Source organism: Triturus cristatus, chromosome 9 (genome assembly GCF_964204655.1).
Source record: "Triturus cristatus chromosome 9, aTriCri1.1, whole genome shotgun sequence".
Taxonomy (NCBI): domain Eukaryota; kingdom Metazoa; phylum Chordata; class Amphibia; order Caudata; family Salamandridae; genus Triturus; species Triturus cristatus.
The window spans coordinates 748200160-748223335 of record NC_140592.1 but is presented as its reverse complement, the minus strand read 5'-3'; positions in this window follow the sequence as shown (position 1 = coordinate 748223335).

Below are 23176 nucleotides of genomic sequence, written 5' to 3'. Positions count from 1 at the left end.
CCAGTGAAGGACAAATGTAGTCATGTTATTTGTGCAGGCCTCACAGATGCTGCCTCGTTTTCCAACAACCGTCAAAAAAAGAAGCAAACCCACAGTAATCACTGCACGCTGACCAGGTACCTAAAGGTCAGAAGTGGAGTAGAAGGCCCAGAATGTTAGCAGTGAATACAACCCCTGGGGAAACCCTTTTGCAACATTAGGCTAACAAAGGACCAAGGAGAATCATAATGCTCTAGTCTATACTTGCAGTATACATGCAGCTCTTTGCGGACATGTGATAGCTCACTGTTCTAAGATTTCAATTCCAACAGCATGTAACACAAGGATCTCTGACAAACGCAATAACCCACTGACTTATTCACAATGGTATACTTCGTGACCTACCTGGCACAAGTTCTTTACAACAGGAATATTAGCCCTCTGCGCTACCTTGCGCAGAGTCAAAACATCCACCGTGCAACACTCCGACCTCTCTCCTTGAAGAACATTAATCACCGGAGTCCTCTTGGCTTAAATTTTTGCCTGAATATTGCTGAGGCCTGGAACGCAGCATAGGTGCTTTTAAGACTATAAATGTATTTGCAGACACGTTGCTCCCACCCGGAGTTTGCACCCATTGTGATGGCGCAAATGACCCCGCCCTAGAGCCGGCCTTTGTTCCATGTTACTCTTCATGACTTCCACCGTGTGTTGTTTAACCCCTGCGAGCTGCCTCGCATGCAGTGAGTTACTTGTATCTGCCTGTCCCTAAATTACCCTCTCTCAGGGCGATAGGGTCTTATGGCCTGCGTTAGAACGTCGGGGCTTCCACCCAACCTCTGAAACGGAACCACTAATAACCTGATTTATCGGGCAGTGAGACGCGCACTCAACACTTGCTCCAAGTAGAGATGAGCGCACCTAGCATAGTGTGCCATTTAAACAGCTTCTACGCTTATATACTGCAGGAAAGGTTTTTTCCTTAGCACGGGTGAAGCTAAACCTTTGTTCCCCGTTGTCTTTCGCAGTGCGAACCACTGTGCCGCATGAGCTGCCTGTTCGTTGATTGCTCGCATGTGACTTATGCCCTTCCCTCTGGTAGCGCATTTTTGCTTAGCATATTCCAATTGACCACATGTGCCCTGCGTGATCAAGCCCTGAAGGACATTTTCTATTTTACTGTAGAGCAAAGATGTCAATTATCTCACCAGGCTGCCAGAAGTACCGCCAGCAGAGTCACTAGGGAGCAACGCTTGAACCCTTGCCTACCTTAAAGGGCTTATGGCACCGAGGCTAAAGACATTTCCTCTGCGCTACACCTCCTGGTTCTGAGGCAGGTCCCTGTCGGAGTACATGCTTGTTTGTTGTGAACCAGTAAAAGTGGTCAGACCGGAGTCAAGCATGCCCCTGGGAGGCCAGTAGGCCTGACATGTTACTGTCTTAGCCCAGACCCCAAACTTATTTGAGTTACAGGTAACATTTTTGAATTACTACACATGTCCTACCCCATCATTGCTTATTTTATAAAGATTTTAGTACTAGTCGTCTTACCCCAGATTTAGATATGACTTACTCCTGATTTCCCGAAGAGATGTCGATCCCGAGAGATTAACTATCAGGTTACTAACTGACACCCCATCCCTACTTTCAGCTTCCCATCATCCTATTAGCAGCCCAAACTCTGTTTTCATAATGTTTTCTAATCAAATCCAGTGGCCTCCGTAGAAGTAAAAATTTCCATATAATTGAGGACCACTCCTACGGAGGCCACTGGATTTGGCAAACATGGAGAACAAATCCTCACCCTCACAGCTTTCAGACCATGCCTTATAGTTTGGGAAGAAAATTGATTTTTACTGGTTTGCCTCATAGGCTGTTCTTCCTCCTGAAGGCCTCGTTCACTACGTTTTGGGCATAGGAAAGCAAAAACAAGGGTAAAATGCACATCCTTATTGTACATTGTTTTTGCAATGTGTAATACCCCATGTACCTGATGAAGCCTGGTGTTCTTCGGACAAGTAAATGGTTACTTGCATTTATTGCAGTTGTTGTCATTAATTTGGTTTATGTGGAAAAATGGACAACTGAATACAAAATTGACTTTTTTGAAACCCATGTGTAAAAGGCCTTTCCTGGTTGGGCAAATACAAGAAAAACCCTGAATGTAGATGGAGAAGATATTTATCAAGAGCAAAGCTTTTTTACTGCTGAGAAAAAGTCAGTCTTGCAAAGGATTATGGCCACATCATTTACACGTACGTATCATTTACTCGTGCAGAATTGTCCTGCAAGTGGAACTTCCACATCGGTAAACTTGTATATTATAGCAATCAATCAATCAATCAATCATAGATAGCATTTGTAAAGCGCACTACTTACCCATGAGGGTCTCAAGGCGCTAGGGGGAGGGAGAAACTGCTACTGTTCGAAGAGCCAGGTCTTGAGAAGTCTTCTGAAGGTCAGGAGGTCTTTGGTCTGCCGTAGGCGGATGGGGAGGGCAACAATCTTGTGATTCTCGGTATATTCCATAAAAGTCCAAAATCTAAGGGATTATATTTATACATTTTTAAACATGGCTTTTTGAATCGTTTGCTGAGAGAATAGAGACACTCTTCAGGTCGAGTGGTACCTGAGGCAATGTCAGGGACTTCACCTAATTTGTCCTAACTACTGCGTACTCATCTAAGGGAAGAACTTGACAAATTGTCTAGCAGTTCATTAATATTTAATTTCTCTGGTCGAAAATTAAAACAACAATATTCTTAGTATTACTTCACACGTTCAAGGGCAGTAGCTTCTATATCTGCCTTCTCCAACTAGAATATGATTAGCTCTTTGTTTTTTGTTTATTCGATAGTAGTGTCTCCACCATTCCACCATTTATTTGGTCGCCTTAAGGTAAACACTGTGCTGCTGCGCGAAAATCAATAACTTTAGAGATAATCTAGAATGTTCAGGCTGCTTGAATACAAACCAAGCACTTCTTCACCAACATATCTCTATACCTACCTAGTAGGAAACAGATCTGTACATACCCGCAGCGTTGAAATATTAATCATATATGGCAAAATGGATATGTTTCCTAACATGCCGGCTCGGTCAAGCGGCAAGTAACTCCATGCATTACAGAGATGATTTTAATCAAAACAACACCGGTTCTGCCACATATCAAACGGGGTAGGGGTGCTGAAGTAATCAAAAGGGGGGTGGGGGGATTCGCCACCTTGGAGCGTCCCGCTAAATCTTGTGCCCTCTAGATCTTACCCGCGTCCGACCAACTATGCTCGGTGCGCCGCAGCATTAACCCAAGACCTTTTTGCTAACCGGAACCTTGCTGTTGTGCTTACCTCCACTAAGCGAGGTCATCAACCGTTTTGGGGGCACCACCACCCACACCGACCCACAATCCGGCGGCTGGCCATCTTAAGGTAATGCCGGAGCTCATGCTCACATTAACCTGCTCCCCCATCAACGCCCCTGTGTTGGCTCCATGTGCTATTGTTAAGCCTGCCGCCATCTTCTCCTGGGCACTGCCGTTCTCCAGGTTGCCCGCCGTCTCTTCAGCATCTTCCCTTCCACGGACAGCGAGCATGCCTCCATGCCGGTGCCCGCTCCTACTTCAAGTTCTCTTCACGGGCAGCGTGCTCAGCACATGCAACTGCCCGCTCTTCACCGCCTCACGGGGACTTCCTGGATCATGGGCAATGCGCTCTGCCTACACCGTTGCCCGCTTCGCAATCTTCTCCTGGAATCGAGGGCAACACGCACCGCCAATGCCATTGACCGCCAAGAGTATCTTCTCAACCTACTGGGCATCTTCTTCAGAAGTCACAGTAGTTCGAGCAGCAAGTACAAGTGTCAACGGCGAAGGCACATGACTTTGGGGCTTCCCCCATGCCCTTTAATCCTTAAGACACACCCAGGGGGTCCCCTGCTGATTGGTGGCTTCAAACCAAGCTGACCAATCGGTGCCTGGCATTTTCCCGGGCTCAGCTGTTGCCCGCTCTCGTTTCCGCCCCCCAGTAGGGGTTTGTTGCAGGCTCTCACCGGTACGGCTGCGCCTCCCCGGCCAGTGTGCGTACCCATCCACGGCCCAAATCATCGCCCACCTTTTCACAGCAGAAAGATAATGTAATGGCGGTAAATGCTGGCACTACCCTAGCATTGCCTCTAAATGCCACAGACATATGTGCCTTACTGTGAAAAGTTGGCCTGACATATGCTGGTCACTAGTTATAGTGGCCACCTTGCACCAGTCCAATTCGACTCTTATGGTAGATAGGTTTAAGACAACCTTTTAAAGAAAGCTATCCTAGTGGTAGCTGTGGAGAGCAGCCTTCAGGCTAAGTCTCAGAGGAATGTAAAGCAGCTTGTTTTACCTTATAATCTATTGAATTACCAAATGAAAGGACACCACACAGGTATATATATCAAATATGTATGTATTTATTTCTAGACACATTCTACTAATCTCTTTATGAGATTAGAAGCCAGATACACATTCAAAATTCAACGTTTCTCAATAAGTTAAGCACAAATATGGCTGGAGCCCTAGGGGCGTACCAGACCATATACTTAAAACATGGTATAAGAATGTCGACTTGCAAAATGACAAGGCCTAGGGCCTGGGGAATCGTTGGGGCTTCACTACTGCAGTGTTACCAGGTAAGTAACAGGCCCACGGAGACGCGTGCAGTGTGTGAACACAGCCGCGGGTTCCCTATTGATTATAATGGTGCAAGTCGCGGTTTGATTTTTAAAGTTTTAGGGTACTTCGAGGAAGTCTACAAGCAAGCCACTTACAAGGTAAGTACTTCGAGTGCCAACACACACTAGGGCACCGGAGTGCACAAGTTACCTCACCCAGGGAAGCCGGGTGCATAGGTCAATCAATCAATCAATCAAGACATTTGTAAAGCGCGCTACTCACCCGGAGGGTCTCAAGGCGCTAGGGGGAGGGGGGTCCGCTACTGCTCGAACAGCCAGGTCTTGAGTTGCTTCCTGAAGGAGAGGTGGTCTTGGGTCAGGCGGAGGTGGATGGGGAGGGAGTTCCAAGTCTTGGCTGCCAGGTAGGAGAAGGATCTTCCTCCCATGGTGGCTCTTCGGATGCGTGGAACGGTGGCGAGGGCGTGGCTGGTCGACCGTAGCTGGCGTGTGGGAGTGTAGAAGGTCAGGCGGTTGTTGAGGTATCTGGGGCCCAGGTCGTGGAAGGCCTTGTGTGCGTGGGTGAGGAGTCGGAACGTGATTCTCTTGCTGACGGGGAGCCAGTGCAGGTCTCTCAGGTGACCGGAGATGTGGCTGTGTTGGGGGATGTCAAGGATGAGTCGTGCGGAGGCGTTCTGGATGCGTTGGAGTCTTTTCTGTAGTTTGGCTGTGGTTCTGGTGTAGAGGGTGTTTCCGTAGTCCAGTCGGCTGGTGACGAGAGCCTGGGTGACCGTCTTTCTGGTTTCGGTGGGGATCCATCGGAAGATCTTTCGGAGCATGCGTAGGATGTTGAAACATGATGATGAGACGGCGTTGACTTGTCTGGTCATCGAGAGGGAGGAGTCCAGGATGAAGCCCAGGATGCGTGCGTGGTCCGTAGGTTTGGGTGCGCTGCCCAGGGCGGGGGGCCACCAGGAGTCGTCCCAGGCGGAGGGTGATGACCCCAGGATGAGGACTTCCGTCTTGTCTGAGTTCAGTTTCAGGCGGCTGTTCATCATCCACTCGGCTACGTCTTTCATCCCTTCGTGTAGGTTGGTTCTGGCGGTGGCTGGGTCGTTGGTGAGGGAGAGGATCAGCTGAGTGTCGTCGGCGTAGGAGATGATGTTGAGGTTGTGTTGGCGTGCGATGGCTGCGAGGGGGCTCATGTAGACGTTGAAGAGGGTGGGGCTGAGTGATGATCCTTGCGGGACGCCGCAGATGACTTCGTTGGCCTCGGATCTGAACGGGGGGAGGCGGACTCTCTGGGTTCTTCCGGCGAGGAACGAGATGATCCAATCTAGGGCCCTCTCTTGGATTCCGATGTTGCTGAGGCGCTGTACTAGGGTGCGGTGGCAGACAGTGTCGAACGCTGCAGAGAGGTCCAGGAGGATGAGGGCCGCTGTTTCCCCGTTGTCGAGCAGGGCTTGGATGTCGTCAGTGGCTGCGATGAGGGCGGTCTCGGTGCTGTGGTTGGCTCGGAAGCCGGACTGCGAGTGGTCGAGGGATCCGTTTGTCTCGAGGAAGGCGGCAAGCTGTCTGTTGACGGTCTTCTCGATGACTTTGGCAGGAAAAGGCAGGAGCGATATGGGGCGGTAATTCTTGAGGTCGGAGGGGTCTGCTGATGGCTTCTTCAGGAGGGCGCTGAGCTCGGCGTGCTTCCAGCTCTCCGGGAAGGTGGCGGTGTTGAAGGAGCAGTTGATGATGTCCCGGAGTTGGGGTGCGATGACGGAGTCGGCCTTGTTGAAGACTTGGTGGGGGCATGGGTCGGTTGGTGATCCGGAGTGGATGGTGTTCATCGTGTGGAGGGTGTCTTCGGTGCTGACCGGGGTCCAGGCGCGGAGGGTGGTGGTGGGGGTCGTCGGTTCGGTGGTTGGGTGCGTGGTCTGTGCGCCGAAGCTGTTGTGTATATCGGCGATCTTGCAGGGAAAGAACGAGGCGAGGGAGTCGCAGAGGTCTTGTGAGGGAGTGATGTCGTTGTTTCCAGCGCTGGGGTTGGAGAGCTCTTTGACGATGCTGAAGAGTTCCTTGCTGTTGTGTGCGTTGTTGTCTAGTCGTTCCTTGAATGCTGTCCTCTTGGTGGTGTGGATCAGCTGGTGGTGTTTGTGGGAGGCGTGCTTGAGGGCGGTCATGTTGTCTGTAGTCGGGTTTTTTCGCCAGGCTTTCTCGAGGGTACGGCAGTAGGGTAGGGTAGGGTAGGTGTCTTTCGGTGTCGGGTCGCGTCGCTGTTTTCTATGGAGATCAAAGAAGACTTGCTGCTTGCGTCGACTGAAGAAGTGTCTGGTGGAATCCAAGGGTGGATTCGAGATGCAGATGACCTGAAAATTGAAGGGACAGTGTTCAAAGTCACTTGCCAGTGACCGGTAGCCAGGAAGATGGATGACCACAGATGTCGGGTGATTTCAGGTCATCGATGGTGCTTTGACTCTTCGCTCACGAGGTCCAGGAGAGCTCGACGATGACCAGCAGCTGGATTCGGAGTGTCCCATGACGTCTGCAGCTGATGGCGGTGTCTGTAACCGGATTGGAGCCAACAAGCCTTGGCAACTGCAAGTCTCGTGTAGAGTGAAGAAAGTCGATGGTGCAGACCAGCAAGGTCTGAGGGACTCACCCAGTGAGGGTAAGTGAGGGCAGGCCTGGAGCAACCAGGGGAGCCCTTTGAGTCAATAAAAAAGTCTTCGGGGGACCCACAAGCCAACGGACAAGGGATCGCGAAGACGCCTCTTCAGGAAATGCTTCACAGGAGCCCACGGTCACTCGGGACGGGGGCTGCAAAACCTGCTGGAGGTTTGGGCCACAAATGGTCCAATGCACAAGTTCATGGAACGTCGTGAAGGGTTTGCACTCGACAATAGTGCACGGTCCCCGGGTATTGCTGTTCCTCGTCACTCGTGGGGTCCACTCACCACAGCTCTGCTGGGGACTCACAATTGCAAAAACAACAGTTGATGGGCAGAATGCAGAACAATGTCATACATTCACCCCAGTACAGAGATCTGGTCCTAAATCCATCGTTTTTTTGCTCACCATGCCATTCCAGTTTGAACCCAACCATATGCAAATCAGTCTTGACCCTGTGCCTCATGGGAACAGTCCAGCCCGAACTGCCAAGCCAGGTCCTCCCTGGACTGGAATCAAGCATCCTAGGAACGGTTTCGGGGTTTCACCCCTCTTCAGCCAGGATAGCTTGATTCCAGTGGCATGGAGAGCACGGGACTCACGTCTGAGCATACCCGTCCTACTCGGGGTGACAAATGCAAAAACAACAGTTGATGGACAGAATGCAGAACAATGTCATACATTCACCCCAGTACAGAGATCTGGGCCTAAATCCATCGTTTTTTTGCTCACCATGCCATTCCAGTTTGAACCCAGCCATATGCAAATCAGTCTTGACCCTGTGCCGCATGGGAACAGTCCAGCCCGAACTGCCAAGCCAGGTCCTCCCCGGACTGGAATCAAGCATCCTAGGACCGGTTTCGTGGTTTCAGCCCTCTTAAGCCAGGATAGCTTGATTCCAGTGGCATGGAGAGCACGGGACTCACGTCTGAGCATTCCCGTCCCACTCTGGGTGACAAATGCAAAAACAACAGTTAATGGACAGAATGCAGAACAATGTCATACATTCACCCCAGTACAGAGATCTGGGCCTAAATCCATCGTTTTTTAGCTCACCATGCCATTCCAGTTTGAACCCAGCCATTTGCAAATCAGTCTTGACCCTGTGCCTCATGGGAACAGTCCAGCCCGAACTGCCAAGCCAGGTCCTCCCTGGACTGGAATCAAGCATCCTAGGACCGGTTTCGGGGTTTCACCCCTCTTCAGCCAGGTTAGCTTGATTCCAGTGGCATGGAGAGCACGGGACTCGCGTCTGAGCATACCCGTCCCACTCGGGGTGACAAATGCAAAAACAACAGTTGATGGACAGAATGCAGAACAATGTCATACATTCACCCCAGTACAGAGATCTGGGCCTAAATCCATCGTTTTTTAGCTCTCAATGGCCGTCGAGAACTCAGGAAATCCACTTCCGGGGCTGCAGAGACTTCGAACTCCGGCGGGAGCGGGAATGTTTGCAACCGTTGATTAAGGTTTTTGGTGCCTGCCAAGCAGGGAGTCACTCCTTGACTCCAAGGGAGATTATTCTGTCTTCCAAAGGTAGTGGAACATCGAAGGGCCAGGATTCTTCTTTGTAGAGCGTCGTCCAGGGTTATCTGCTTTGCAATGGCAAAGTTTGCTATCTTATACTGAAGATAGGGGAGGGACTAGCTCTATGACCACTCCTCTAGGAGGGTCAGGGGAGGGGGTGGTTACACCCACTTCCCTTTGTCCAGTTTCGCGCCAGAGCAGGGACAGGTAGCCCCTGAACTGGTTTGAGCTGGCATATGCACAGAGGAGCCTACTGCTCCCCCAGTGCAGGACTTCAAAGCACTCTAGAAGTGCACCTACCCAGCCCCAATACACTAAATCCTGTCTGGAAGGTGGTGACACCTCCCTGTGACAGGATGCCTTTTATTGGGCTTCCTCCACTGCGAGTTTCAGTCAGCAGCAGGAGGGCAGCCCAGTGTCTGTGCTGGTGGCATCCATTTTGTGATGCCAGGGCTCTTTCAGATTTCTGTCGTTTTACATGTCGTCCCCTCTAGAAGGGTGGGATCATGCTCCCACATCATGGACTGATGTGGGAGTATGATTCCAAGTTGTTTGACACCAAACACGACATGTTTTGATGCAGTCATTCCAAACTTAGCATTTTAATGCACGTAAGAGTATATGGTTTAACCGCATCCACAAACAGCCATAGAGAATAGACTCTGGTAGCTGCAGAGGGGCCCTGCTTATGCAGAGGCATCCCCTCACATTGTAAACCAAGCACCCTGCCCTCAGGATTGATAGGGCCTGCCATTGGGGTGGCTGATAGGTTTATATGTGTGTGTATGGTGAGATATAGAAACCTATATCCCAGTGAGGAGTGGTTACACTACCTCACACAGGCTGCAGTAGCAGGCCTGTGGTGTCAGATTGAGAATGCTTCCCAGGGGTGGCATAATACATGCTGCAGCCCCTGGTAGGCCTGTGAAGTGCCTATGCCCTAGGTACCTAAGGTACCATATACTAGGGGCTCATAAGGTACCACAGTATCCAATCACTAGTGCATCTAATATGCACACCAAGTCGTTTAGAGAGAACAGAGAGACTGGGGCCCTGATTAGCATGGACCCAGCCAGACTATAGCCAGAAACCAGTGTATACATCAGAAAAAAGTGGGGGCAACATAAGTGCAGATCCTACTCTCCTACACTTACTTCACCTGGCCACTAGTGCATATATTTATGAAGCCTTTGCATTGTCCTTGTGTCACTCACGGCAACGCAATGACAATGCAAAGGCTTCAGTAATTTGTACAAAGCCAGGCAAGGCCTAACTTTCATGGCCTTGAATGACTTTGTAAAGAAATGTAACAGCGTGCGCTGCGTTATGTTACATTTCAACTTGAGATGCATTCCATGGGTGGAGCATGGATGTTTGGTCGTTCCCATGCATCTACCCATGGAGTTTGACATATTCCCAGGTTTACAAAGACTAGTACACTTAGTAAAGCCTCGCAATTTATGCCTTCCCAGGTGAGGTGTAATGAGGAGAAGTATCTTTATTACTCCTTGTTGTTTCTTCTTTCATTCTGCAGCACACATAGAAAGAGGATATTGCCTCTGGGGATTGTTTTTGTGCAGGAAGGTGTTCCTTCCTGCACAAAACAAACCTGGCTGTAACGCAGGCACCCATGCACCACTGCGCATGGGTCCCTGGGTTGCCGATTGGCAGCATCACGTGCAGTATTGGTAATTATTGCTCATTCCTGCTCTCTCCCTGTTATGAAGAGCAGCAAGTTGTCTTGTTGTTTTGTGCTGCTATGACGTTTTAGTAAATCTGGGCCTCAGTGTGTTTTTCTTGGATAAAGTCTAGCCCGTAACCAAAAATAGACATGGATTCACCAAAGTACCAGGGGAAGGGGACACAGCACACACTCGTTAAAAGCTAATGATATCATTTGGCTTGCCCCTTGTCCCACAGGCAGTCCATAAACAGCCTCCTGTTAGCTACGAGTAGCTGCGGAAGGGAGAGTAGTTTAAACCGTAGCTGAGACTAGGCAGCTCTTGAAGCTTTGTTTGCCTACTGTCATTGGTGCTTCCTTCATGACCCCTGAAACTGGGGGTAGAATGGGCAGTGCCAGCGATACTAAAGGATAAATAATGCTATTAAACAGTGTGACAGTGGAACTTGCAATGACACAAGTTCTCAACTATAATTTTCAACCTCTGATTAAGCTATTTTACATTTAGCACATATATGGCCCTAATGGCACACAGATGTGCACACCAAATAGGCCAATCCCTGTGCAGTAAAATGCAGAAGTGCTACAGGAATTCACTTGGAACTCCGGAACCACCACCAATGCAATCACTACCATCCTCTCTCCTTGTCCTTGCCACAAAGCCAACTCCAAATAGGCTAGCCCCTGTGTGGCAATGGACAGAATGCCCCCGGAATAATTGTGGTAGGCCCAAACCACCACCAATGTCATCATCCTCCCCCTAGCCAATCAGTGGCCTTCCTTCTCCTTACCACCTTTGTCCTTTCCTCTATACCACCTCTACCAGGGTGTCTCTGGCACAGGCGCCCAAATCAAAGGGCAGACAAAGTCAAGGGTGGCACCTCTATGGACATGTTCGCACCAGAAGGGCCAAGGGCCATAACCCCTGCTCTAGATAATACTACATCTCTTTCTCCAGAATCGGTTTAGCTGCTTGGACATGCAGATGCACTGGACTCCTTGCCTCCTGTCTGCTCTCAGCTATTCCCTACTATGCATCTTGACTAATATTTAATGTGATACGTACAGTATCTGTTGCCCCTTTCCTCAACAAGGCCCAATTTTAATTATCTTCTTCAAGGCAAGTCACTAAGCATCCTTGCCGCTAAGATCATAGACTCGTAAGATCAGCAAGCAAGACACCTTTTCAACTTTTTGAGACCAAAAGGGCTCAGATGATGCTTGACTGATGATTAGCTATGTTGGTTAACAGAGGTGGGAACTGGTGTGTCAGATTGCGGCGGGGCTAACAATGACAAAAGATTGTAAATAAAGGTCTTTTGAAATGGGACTTCATAGATCATCAATTTCTGCTTGGGTCTGATTAGGAAACACTAGTTTATGGAGATTGCTCTGTAGGCATAGGGACCTACCCTGTGAAGCAGATCCAAAATCCATAGGAGCACCTGGGATTAGGGGTATAAATGCCCTACACACCCTTCAGCCGGCGGGCTCCCTGTGAAGCAAGTGCTGCAATGCATGTTGTCCACCAAAACCAGCCTGCATCTATTGTTATACAGCTCTTATTCTGTTGGCCTAACAATCTTCTGTTTAGATTCTTAACTGATATGCCCCCTTCTCTATATTCATGTTTTGTTTGTTGCCATTAAGCCCATATAATATCTTTTGTTACCAAAAGCAAATTTGGAAAATATACTTAGATTACTATGATAATGTTGACGGTTACATGCTTTTTTTCTCGATTTAGGCCTTATGGCACACTCTGGTCAATTCCCTACTTTTACATTTGATTGTATATTTCTGACATTGCTTAATGTATGTGGCATCCTTACGTTAGATTGGGCCTTTGATATTTGTATGATATACATCCTTTTACTGTTTTCTGTACTTTCTAAAAAATGTAATAAAAAGACTTGGAACAAAAAATCCTGCCCGCATCAAATGTGTTTGATCAGGGACAGCAAGGGACTTTTGATTTCCTCTTGATCTACATGGAGAGGAACCTCTTGCGGCTAGGTTGTGGCGAGTCCACCCACCGAGAGATCCTCGGGCCCCAGAGACTCCCAAGCTGTAATTTTCCCTTTGGTCACTCTTTGGAGGTTACTACTGTGTATGACTGTTGTGCTGCACTGCCTTCACCCTAAGATTGCTGTGTAGTTTTTGAAATATGTAGAAGAAGATTAATTTGATTCTAAATCTAATTGCATTCAGGTGCAACTGCCTGAAATAGCTCCCTAAAGAGAATAACAGCACTGTGCAGGTGCAGCTATTTCAAACTGTCTGAAATTGAGTCAATCTTATTTATTTATTTATAGAGCGCGACTTTCATCCCAGGGGATATCAAGGCGCTGATAGCAAAAACGAGGGTATTAGGCAACTGGAACAGACAGGAAGGTGATAGTTTATTGGGAACAAATGAGTTTTCAATTTTTTTCGGAACTCCAGATAGTTTGGTGTGAGTCGTAGGTCTGTGGGGAGATCGTTCCATCTTCTGGCTGCCAAGTATGAGAAGGAGCGCCCTCCGGACCTTACTTTCTTTATACGTTTAGTTCTGGCCAGTGCCAGATATGAGGACCGCAGGTTTCTTGTCGGGACATAGAACTCGAGTCTTCCCTGTAGTATTTTGGGGCCATTTTGGAATAGTGCTAAGTAGTTTAGAAACCGCTCTTTGGCGCATTGGAAGCCAGTGCAGGTCTTTCATGCATTTTGATGCTGAACTTAATCTGTTTTTGTTGCATACCAGCTTGGCTGCGACATTTTGGAGCACCTGTAACCGAGTGAAGAGAGACTCGTTCATGCCCACAAATAGAGCATTGCCGTAGTCGTGCTGACTCATAAGCAAGCCCTGCGTGACTGTTCTTCTGCAGTCTAGTGGGATCCAGGGAAAAAGCCTGTGTAGCAATTTCAAGGTGGCAAAACCCTTGCCACAAAGGGCCCGCACATGGTCCTTCATGGATAGGGTGTCATCAATGAAGATACCTACGTTTTTTGCACAATGCTTAGGGGTTGGGGCAGTCCTGAGTGTTTGTGGCCACCATGTGGTGTTCCAGATCCCCTTGGCCCCTCCAAAAAGCAGGATTTCAGTTTTCCCTGTGTTTAGTTTCAGGCAGTGCTTCTGCATCCACTGTGCCATTTCTGAGAGACAGTTTTATTTTGGTGGCTTCAGGCCTTTCTTCGAGGGCTACCATTAGCTGTGTGTCATCGGCATAGGAGCAAATGCCAATACCCCATTTTCTGCTGATTTCTGCCAGGGATGAGACGTATGTGTTAAATAAAGTGGGGCTTAGCGAAGCTCCCCGTGGAACACCACAGCCAATGATCTTGGGTTTGGATTGGAGCTGACCTAGTCACAAAAACTCCTCTAGCCCATGATCTCAGTAGAAGTGCCAAGACATAACTCATTATTTATTGAAGAAACTTGTTAAGATTGAATTCAAGATTGATGCCGGCTGTTTGTCTAGTTTGTTTTGCAGTAAAACAGTTAAAATTTAGTCACAGCAGGTCTACTTCCTCTGATATTTCTCATGATACGGTTGTCCAGGCCATAGCCACACAAAACCTGCCTTATTTTGGGGGATTTTTTCATTATGATGGCAAAGTCTTATTTTTAAGTCTTTATGACACATTGGACTTACGTCACTAAAGTATCTCTGCGTGAGGACAATCCGGTCAAGTAACATCTTTGTAAAAATTGAGTTATGAACTTTTTAAGGTGAGTATAAAGCGAAAGTGTACCAGCAGCTTTTGACTAAGAGATATTGGTACACGTTTGCCCCCTACCTCACCTGCCTTTTTGGGTTTCGGCCATACAGCACTGAGCATATAGTGATAAAAAAAAGGTGTTAAGTGCTCACGGCTCAGTTTCTTTTTAAGTATCGAGAAAGCCTCATTTCAAGTGATGTTTGTTGTCCCCGGGGAGGGGATAGTTTGTCTTGTGGTGTTGCTGAACCTCTCAGCTACTTTTGATAAAGTTGAACAATATGGTCTTCTTAACATCATGTGTTGTAATATTGGAGACTAAGAATGGCTTGAGTGGAATGCGACTGAGGTTCTTTTGCTGTCATTCTTGTTGACGGGTCACAATTGTTCGGCACTGGGGCAGCCCACCTGGCACCTACTCATGGGCCTTTTGGTGTTTCGTTGGACCCCAACTTGTCTCCTTTCTTGGTTCTAACTGTACATGGAACTGCCTTGTGCTCCTTCACACAATCATTTTAGGGCTTACATGCATGAGGTCAACTCTCAACTCTACTTACAGGTGTCTTCTTTGGAAGATGTGCACAGGCTGGGTGTCGGTCTTGGCACACTTATAGACAGACATGGTGAAATAATGTCTAAAGTATAGTCCCAAAAAAACGAGTTAGTGCTTCACCGGTGTGTACTTTTTCTACTAGTTTTGGCTTGGAAGCTGTTTTTGGCATTGTATCACTCCACAGATGGTGCCCATAACAATGGGCTCTTTGATGGTTTGACAATCTGGCTGCCAAACCACTGGGGCTCTGAAGGCACCACCTCTACTGCCTTAGCTACAGCCGCTCACCACATTTAGCAAAGCCCGCTGTGCCAATGTTTTTTTTTGCTGAAACTGCTCCAGCCGACATAACAGAAGCTCCTTTGGCAAAAACAAACAAGCATTTGCAATGCAATCGGTCTCGCCTTTGGGACCTTATATGTATTTAGCTATGCAGCACATTAGCCTGGGTGCTGAAACATGTACTGTTCTTTAACATGAAGGTAAAGTAAGCACCAAACTGCGTGACATGCCAGCTATGGGAACACATGGAGAGAAATATTGCCTTTCAGCGGGAAATGGTATAGTATAAAGCTCTGTTTTTAATATAAAATCAGGGCCTTCAGTGGTCATATCACTGAAAATACAAGATTTGAAAAAAATATTATTGTCTACAGGTGCTCGTGGAAGATAATTTCTATGGACTGGAATCTAGAGAATGCTAAAGTGATTCTGGTATTTTACTGACCTCTGCTGTTCGTTTTCTATCAAGAAAGTTAAATAGAGGCAGTTGCCAGAAAACTTTAAAAAAGAAAGGCCCTAAGCTATTTTGGTACTTTACTGGCCTCTACTGGTCATTCTCTGTCAAAACAGTTAAATAGAGGCAGTTAAACAAGCCGAAAGCAATTCTGGTATTTTACAGACCTCTACTGGTTGTTTTCTATCAAGACAGTTAAATAGAGGCAGTTGAACAGAAAAAAAATCCCTAAGTGGAAGCAGACAAGTCCTAGGGATGATCTCCAGAGCCCACAAAGTACATACACATATAAGTATATACTAAAGTATATACAAGAGGTCTCGAATGCTCAACCTAAAAAGACAGGCCTTTCTGCTATGCCACACCAGCACGTTGGACAGGTTGCCTTTTGTAATTTCCTAAGACACCCCCAAAGCAGGTGTTTGTCTTTGGAAACCAAAAAGGCAATACCCTTGACGCACTGGGAATGTTCTCCCAGCACTTGGAAGACATATTTTGTTTCCTCCCACCTTTTACCACGATGCTATGTCAGCTGGTAGTGGCAGGGAAGAGATAGTGGGGGTTATTTACAGGCCCCTTGCGCCGTCGGTACGTCACTTCTTCCCATATTAAAAGTGACACACTGGTGGCGCAAGGGGCTTGTAAATAAGCCCCAGTGTTTCTAACAGCAGAGCAGGCAGCTGCTGTGCTTTCGGAAACTGATGCTCGGGTAGAGGGGATATCTGTAAATTTTTGGCAGCCATCCCATTATCGCCCAACCATTAATGGACCCCTAAGTCTCTCAGGTTTTAAGTTCAGCCAAAACTAAATGTGCAAAAGTGCACTAAAAATAACATCTCAGCTGCCCGTTTTAATGTATTTCTCATGACAAGAGCAGATCGCATGTTTGAAAGACTAAAGTAAAAATGGTTGTCCAGGCATTAATATTATCAAGTAAGGATGAAGAAAAGGCTGTCTGATGGCGGGGTTCAGAGAATAGATGTCCCCTATTAAGGCTAAATTCCATTCTTCTGCTAGGCTTGTGATTGGGACGCTTATGTTTGTGTGACGCACTCTCCAGTGGCTTCCTCTGGAGGCAAGAGTTCTTTTAAAAGATTAGCTTTTTAGTCCATAAAGTCATCCTTTTGAACCATTTATAATATGTGGCATTTGTGGCTTCAGACTATTTGAAGACTTGAGGTGCCTACATTTCACCCTCAGAAGAGGTACTCAGACCTCCAGGTACTGAGACTACTTTTTGGTATTCTTTGCCATCTGCTTTTATATTTTCCATCTGCTTTTATATTTGCACTTTATAAATAAACTGAAAAACCATTATTTTTAGGTCTCGCCTGGCGATAGCACCACATGCGCTGCCCTCGCCATGCGAGTACTTTTTGCGATCGATTCTCTGAAAGCTTAAGATGCACGCGTAGGGATGGACAAAGATGGCTGCACTCGCCATTCATCCAAACCTAAGAACATGCGCGCATACATACGGACAGTGGACAGTCCGACGCCATTTTGTGCCAAGCTTTCCATTGTCATGGCAACTAAGCTTCTTATCAGAAGCTTCGTCACACTGCCTTGTTTTTATAGCGCGAACTTCACCCGAAGGTATTGGGTATCAGAACGCTTTACATGAACACCAGTTGCGCTACACAAGGACACATATTCTAGTTTTTCTCCTGGACCTTCAAACTCGCTTCCATGGGAGTGTCTTCTCACGCACTTATCTCTCTTTCTCTTTTGTGCCCCCCATCAGCGCTTAGGATGAGCTTAAAACTGCGAAATAACTCTATACAAGCAACAATCATGCAGCATCATGACATGAAAGAATTCCCGCGCCTAAGTCTGCTAGATAGGGGGCTGTTGCAGCCTGGCAGGGAATTACCAAATCCGCATTACCTGAGTTGTCCGTGTTCTCAAAGACTGACATCCCTGCATTCCCAGCTCCTGGTCTTCTGCTCTCTGCACCGCTGTCCTTCTACATCGAGTGTCCTCCCTCACACCGGCTGTGCAGGGACCGAGAGCGGACAGCGCTTCTCTCACTGGTAACCAGTTTGACCCAGCGGGATCCCGGCTCTGGCTCTTCACGGACCGCTCATCTGAGCACTTCCCTGAAGCTGTCAGATCTGCCCCTCCCGCGAGCTGCCGCCACACCCTTGATATGCTCCGTTCTCCTTCCCGCCCCAGCCTGCTTCATTGCATCTGCTTCTCGCTCGCTTTTCAATTTGTAGTTTTGCCTCAATTTCACATTTTCTTTCAGCAATTCCCACCACCCATTTACCGAACGATTCTCCCGCACCTCTGCCGCTTCTTCTCTCCCTCCCTTCACGTTCCATCCTATCCCCTTACTACCCCCATTCTCCGCCCCATCTCATTCTCTTCCTCCAGGTCCCTATCTTGTACCATCTATCCTCCTGTCCCCCCTTCCTGACCTTTTCTATCTTCACGCCTAAAGTCATTCACACTCCCCCCCCACCCCCCACCGTCGTTTTAAACAGAGAGCGTCCATGGGGCGTGCATGGCACTTCCTATATCACTTGTTCTCCTTTGTCTGCCCTTACTTACAGCCCTCCACTTTTTTTTACACTTTTATATAGCGTGCACTCGACCCGAAGTTTTCAGAGCACTTGATATAAGCACCAGTTGAATTACAGACGGACACATTCATTTTATCATTTTTATGCATGGGGAGATTAAGTGATTTACCCAGAATCAAAGGATGTTTGAGCCTCCCGCCAGACTCGAATCTGGCTACCCAGCTTCAAAGTCGGCCACTCTGGCCTACTAACAGCCCTCCACTGCTCGTGAACTCCCCCGAGTCCTTAGCCCAGCACACCTGCTCTGTGCCTAAGGCCCCGTGTCATGAGGGCGACCCCCCAACATGTCCTGTTTTAGTCAGCAGAGAAAGGCGTGCAATGACGCATACTTCACTTTTCCAGTTATCTGTGTTGTCATTAAAAATAATTTTGCAGTACTGCTCACTAGAAGGAGCAGTAGTTTGGTCCGAGTGCAGTTTGATAAGCATGTTGTCCAAGAGATGACGTTGCAACCACAAAACATCGAAAACTGAGAGTGAAGCTGAGTGACGGTCGTGCTGGCCTGGATGCGGCGGTAATCACGGAGTGGCCTCAAACGGCCTCGGATTGTCTTTTTGCAAATTGGACGGGGCCGTAATCACGGAGTACGTCCGAAGAAAAGCTGCTCACATAATTGGTTTCGGACCAGATATCTTGGGATGCATGTTTGGCCGCAGTTTAGCTTAATTATGGGAGGCCTAGTTAGGGATGAGCCCAGATAAGACCGTCAAGCAGTTAGATCCCAGCCGGCAGCCGAGCCGAGCCGGCTATCCAGAGCCAGCAGGTCTATATGTTACACCGCTCCTCAATGCCTGAAGTCCTCAATTTGCATAGGTGGTGGGCCTTGGCGCTCATCATTGGGGACTAGAGCTTATTTTTCAGCATAGGCTTTTGTTTGACCCAGAACAAGAGAGAGAGAAAAGCAGAATGGGAGAATTAAGGAGGAAGGCAAACAGTTTTCAGAGTGGGGGTGCTGCCATCAGAGTTATGTCACTGAATTCATAGGGATTGTGAAAATCCAAGCTTGGTCCAAAGAACAAGTGAGAGGATGTGGCCTGACGGCTAGATTGCCGACTTTGGAGCTGGGAAACCAAGGTTCTGAGCCTCGGGGTCGCATCCACATCCTGTGATTCTGGGCAAATCACTTAATCTCCCCGTGCCTACCAAAACAAGCATTGAAAATGCAGTAGGTCTCGTCTTTGATTAAGTTAAAGCCATTTGCTTTGCTAATGGTATTGCATAGCAAAGCAAATGTCTTTAACTTAATGAAAGGCGAGACCTATTGCATTTTTAATGCTTGTTTCAATTGTAGCTGAATTAAGCTGGGTTTATGCTGCTATCATTATTTGATAACAGTTCTATGTTTTAGGGTTTATTGATTATGTGGGTTCTAATGTTATTTATTGTCCAAAGTAAGCCTGCTGTCTTTTCGTTCAACTTGCGGTTGCCAACTTGCCCATCCTTTCTGTCGCTGGCTACTTACTGCACTCCACGAGACTCAACATTTTAGTTATGTGTCAGGGCTGAACTCATTAGGCCCCCGTTATGACAATGTAGTTCCTGTGTGTTTGCCTGCTGTAATTATTCTTTTTGAGATACAGGGAATAAAGAGATGTTTGTGTATAGCCCTTTGTTCGCCCCAACATCAAGATTCTACTGTCCAGGTTTTCTAAAACTTTGAGCCACTGCTAAGGGATGCAATGTCTTTGGCTGCCAAGATTTCATGTACTATTTATATGTTTTTAGTGTGCTTAAGCGTGACATTTCATTGTCTTGTGTGTGACACTTTAAGTGACACCTTATTGCGAGCAGAACCAAGCAATCATATTCATGTGATGAAATAAGTTTAAAAAATGACCTCCCTTTTGTGCAAGTCAACTTTCTTTATTGGTTTTTACATAACTTGCCAGTGGGGTAGGCATAAATAGCAGTGCATCACGTATTAACGCTTACTCTGATTACATCAATTTCCATCCCCCTACAGTCAGTGGCGGCTGGTAGGGGATGGTAGCAGGGGGCAGGAGGGGGATTGAAATTTGTTTTTTAATGACTTACCTGTGGGCCGCCAGCTGCCTCCTCTCTTCCGTATGCGCTGTATCCTGCCTCCCGTAATTACCAAGGCTCCCAGACTCCCCTAGCCAATCACGACGCTGCCTTCCATCAATAGTGTCTTCATCGCGTTCCATCCCACAGGGATACGTGGTGTTGGCATACATTTTCTTAGTTCTAAGCATGGTAAATAAACCCAGTGTCATGTAGCTGAAGCAGCTATAACAGAAATATATAAGGCTCATGAGAAACAAAGTAAAAGAGTCATGGTTTCGGCGGTAAGTGCTGTCTGTCTCCACTGCAGAAGCATGACGACATATAGGCTAATTAATCGGAATCAAGATCCAGATGTCAATAGCAGTTACAGGACTTGTTTTACTCCAGGGGGAGCCGTTAAGGGGATAGGGCAAGGGCATCTGTCATTTTGCTATTTCACACCTTACTGTATTATCGTTGTCCCATGTCCAGGAGACTAGTCACTGCCTCCATCCACTGCTCTGCCAGTGGTTTTGTGCGGATGCCTCTAGTTTTTCGGGGCGCAGTGCAGCTCCCTCAGCAGTTGCCCACTTCTCGACATTTGCACCTCCACCTGCAGTATGGCGGGCCATCAGTGGATTTCCAGCGCTGCGCAATGTCGCTGCGGGCAACATCTAAGGCCAGATCTGGAAACCTGTGCCAGCCTTTCTCTCAGTGCGTCTCTTGTATAGGCCTAACAGGCATATCTCCACTTTATTGAGCTGTGTTCCTGTTCAGGGTTTCTTCTTGGTCTGTAGTGACTAGAAACCAGAAGAGAGTTATGATTGGACAGCCCCACACCATATGGACAAAGTCTGTGTACGCGAGAGCACACCTGGGGCAACGCAGATCAGCCGTGTGCAGCATGACGTTCAGTCTGTGGGGCGTAAGGTATTGAGTATGCAAGTAGTTGAACTGTCTGAATTTAAAGCATGTGTTTCGTGTGAATGAGCTTGTACGTTCAAGGGTCTGTTCCCACTCCTTCCCCATGAAGGGTCTTTCAATTAGGGTTTCCCATCATGTGCGCAATGTAGGGAATTTGTCAGATGTCATGGCAATCGTTGTCCTATTGAACCAGGATATCAAGTGGCAGACGTGTCCGAATGTCAATAAGGTCTGCAATAGATCATGGTTGGGAGACTCAATGTCTAGGCTCCCTACTAGGTGGTGCTCTGCTTGCACCGGCCCTCCATAGGCTAAAATTTGTTTATCCGGTTAGTAGTTCTCAATAATCAGACTCCAGGTGGCGGAAGAAGCCCTAAGAATAACAGTCTCCCATCATCTCTATATCTGCATCCGATCGCGCCCTTAGCCGGCGGACTGTTAAATAGCCTCCTTTGGTGGTTGGGAGCCCTACTTGATGTGCTATTTTATTCAAATTTAAAACATAGTTGCCACGATCTGTGCTTGGCTCTGTCTTATTTATGTAGCTGTGTTTTATGACCGGCAGGTGTCAGCGTCTACACTTCTCAGGAGAGAAGGCAGCAGCTGGTGCTGGGAGTCAGCTCTGTTCATTCTATTAAAACCCAGGCATTCCAAGCCATTCAAAATCTATCCTTTTTATTTTAGCATTTTACCCATACAGCAGTCACTAATTACTCACACAATGGGAATGCTTTTAATATTTAATATCATGTATCTAAGGAGAGTGATGTAACATTTTGCACAGCAGCCTTTTTTGAAACTCTAGGCCGATGTGCACATTTTACTGCTACTTTGGAAAAATCGTTTTTTGTTTTTTTTCTTTCTGTGAGGCCTACTCATTTCCTATTTAGTGCCCTTTCCTAGGAAAAGTTAGTTTTAACATTACCATGTTACAATTATTATTATTTTATATAGGTCTAGCTATACTCAAAGGTTTCAGAGCGCTTTATTTGTTGTGAGATAACATCTATAAGAGGGACATAAAACATGAACCTTCCTTAACCCCTTCAGTGCCCATGACGAGCTGGACTCGTCATGGAGCACAGTCGCGCTGTGCCCATGACGAGTCCAGCTCGTCATGGGACCCACCCTTGGGGGAAGCGCTGGCGCTCCCCCCGTGATTCCGCGATCTTTTTTTTTTTTGCTTGGGAGGCAGGGGAAGACCTTCCCCTGCCTCCCCCCGCCCCCCCCCCGCCCGCGTCATCAATGACGTCAGCGCGGGAGCCGCGCTGACGTCACCGGAGGCTTCCCCTTTGCTCTCCGAGGCGCTGGAAGCCATTTGCTTCCTGCGCGTCGGAGAGTAAAGGTCAGTTTTGGGGCTGGGGAGGGGGTATCAGTGGATGTGTGCGCTAGGTAGGGTGGGGGCACAATGTTGGGGGGGGTGTAAGTGGGTTTTTGAGATCTCTGCTTTGTTTCTGCTCTTTGATCGTCAAAGCGCAGGCGATTTGATGCGAATTTCGAAAAAAAAAAAAACGCTCGTTTTCGTTTCTTTGTCTGTTTCACCTGGGGGGTGCTGCTAGCGTGGGATGGGGGTGGGGGGCGTAATAAAGTCAGTCCTAGGGGTTCCAAAGTGGCCAGATTGATTTTATTGGCTTATAAAAACACCAGCATCCGAGTTTGCCAGTGCAGTGTGACTTTCGTTTTCTCCTGTAACTTTGAACTGCATTGTTGTACCAAGGGGGGGCGAAAGAAAGTGAGACAGGGGTTGCAAAGTGGCCAGATTGATTTTATTTGCTTCCAAGTACACCAGCATCAGAGTTTGCCAGTGATGTGCTTTTTTCGTTTTTTTGTCTTCCTTTGAACTGTATTGTTGTTCCCAGGGGGCAAAGTAAAGTTAGACAGAGGGATTGCAAAGTGGCCAGATTGATTTCATTTGCATCCAAGCACACCAGCATCAGAGTTTGCCAGTGCAGTGCGACTTTCGTTTTCTCAGCCTTACTTTGAACAGTATTCTTGTTCCCTGGGTGGGCGAAATAAAGTAAGACAGAGGGGTTGCCAAGTGGCCAGATTATTTTTATTTGGATCCAAGTACACCAGCATCAGAGTTTGCCAGTGATGTGCTTCTTTCGTTTTTTTGTCTTCTTTTGAACACTGTTGTTGTTTCCAGGGGGGGCGAAATAAAGTTAGACTGAGGGATTGCAAAGTGG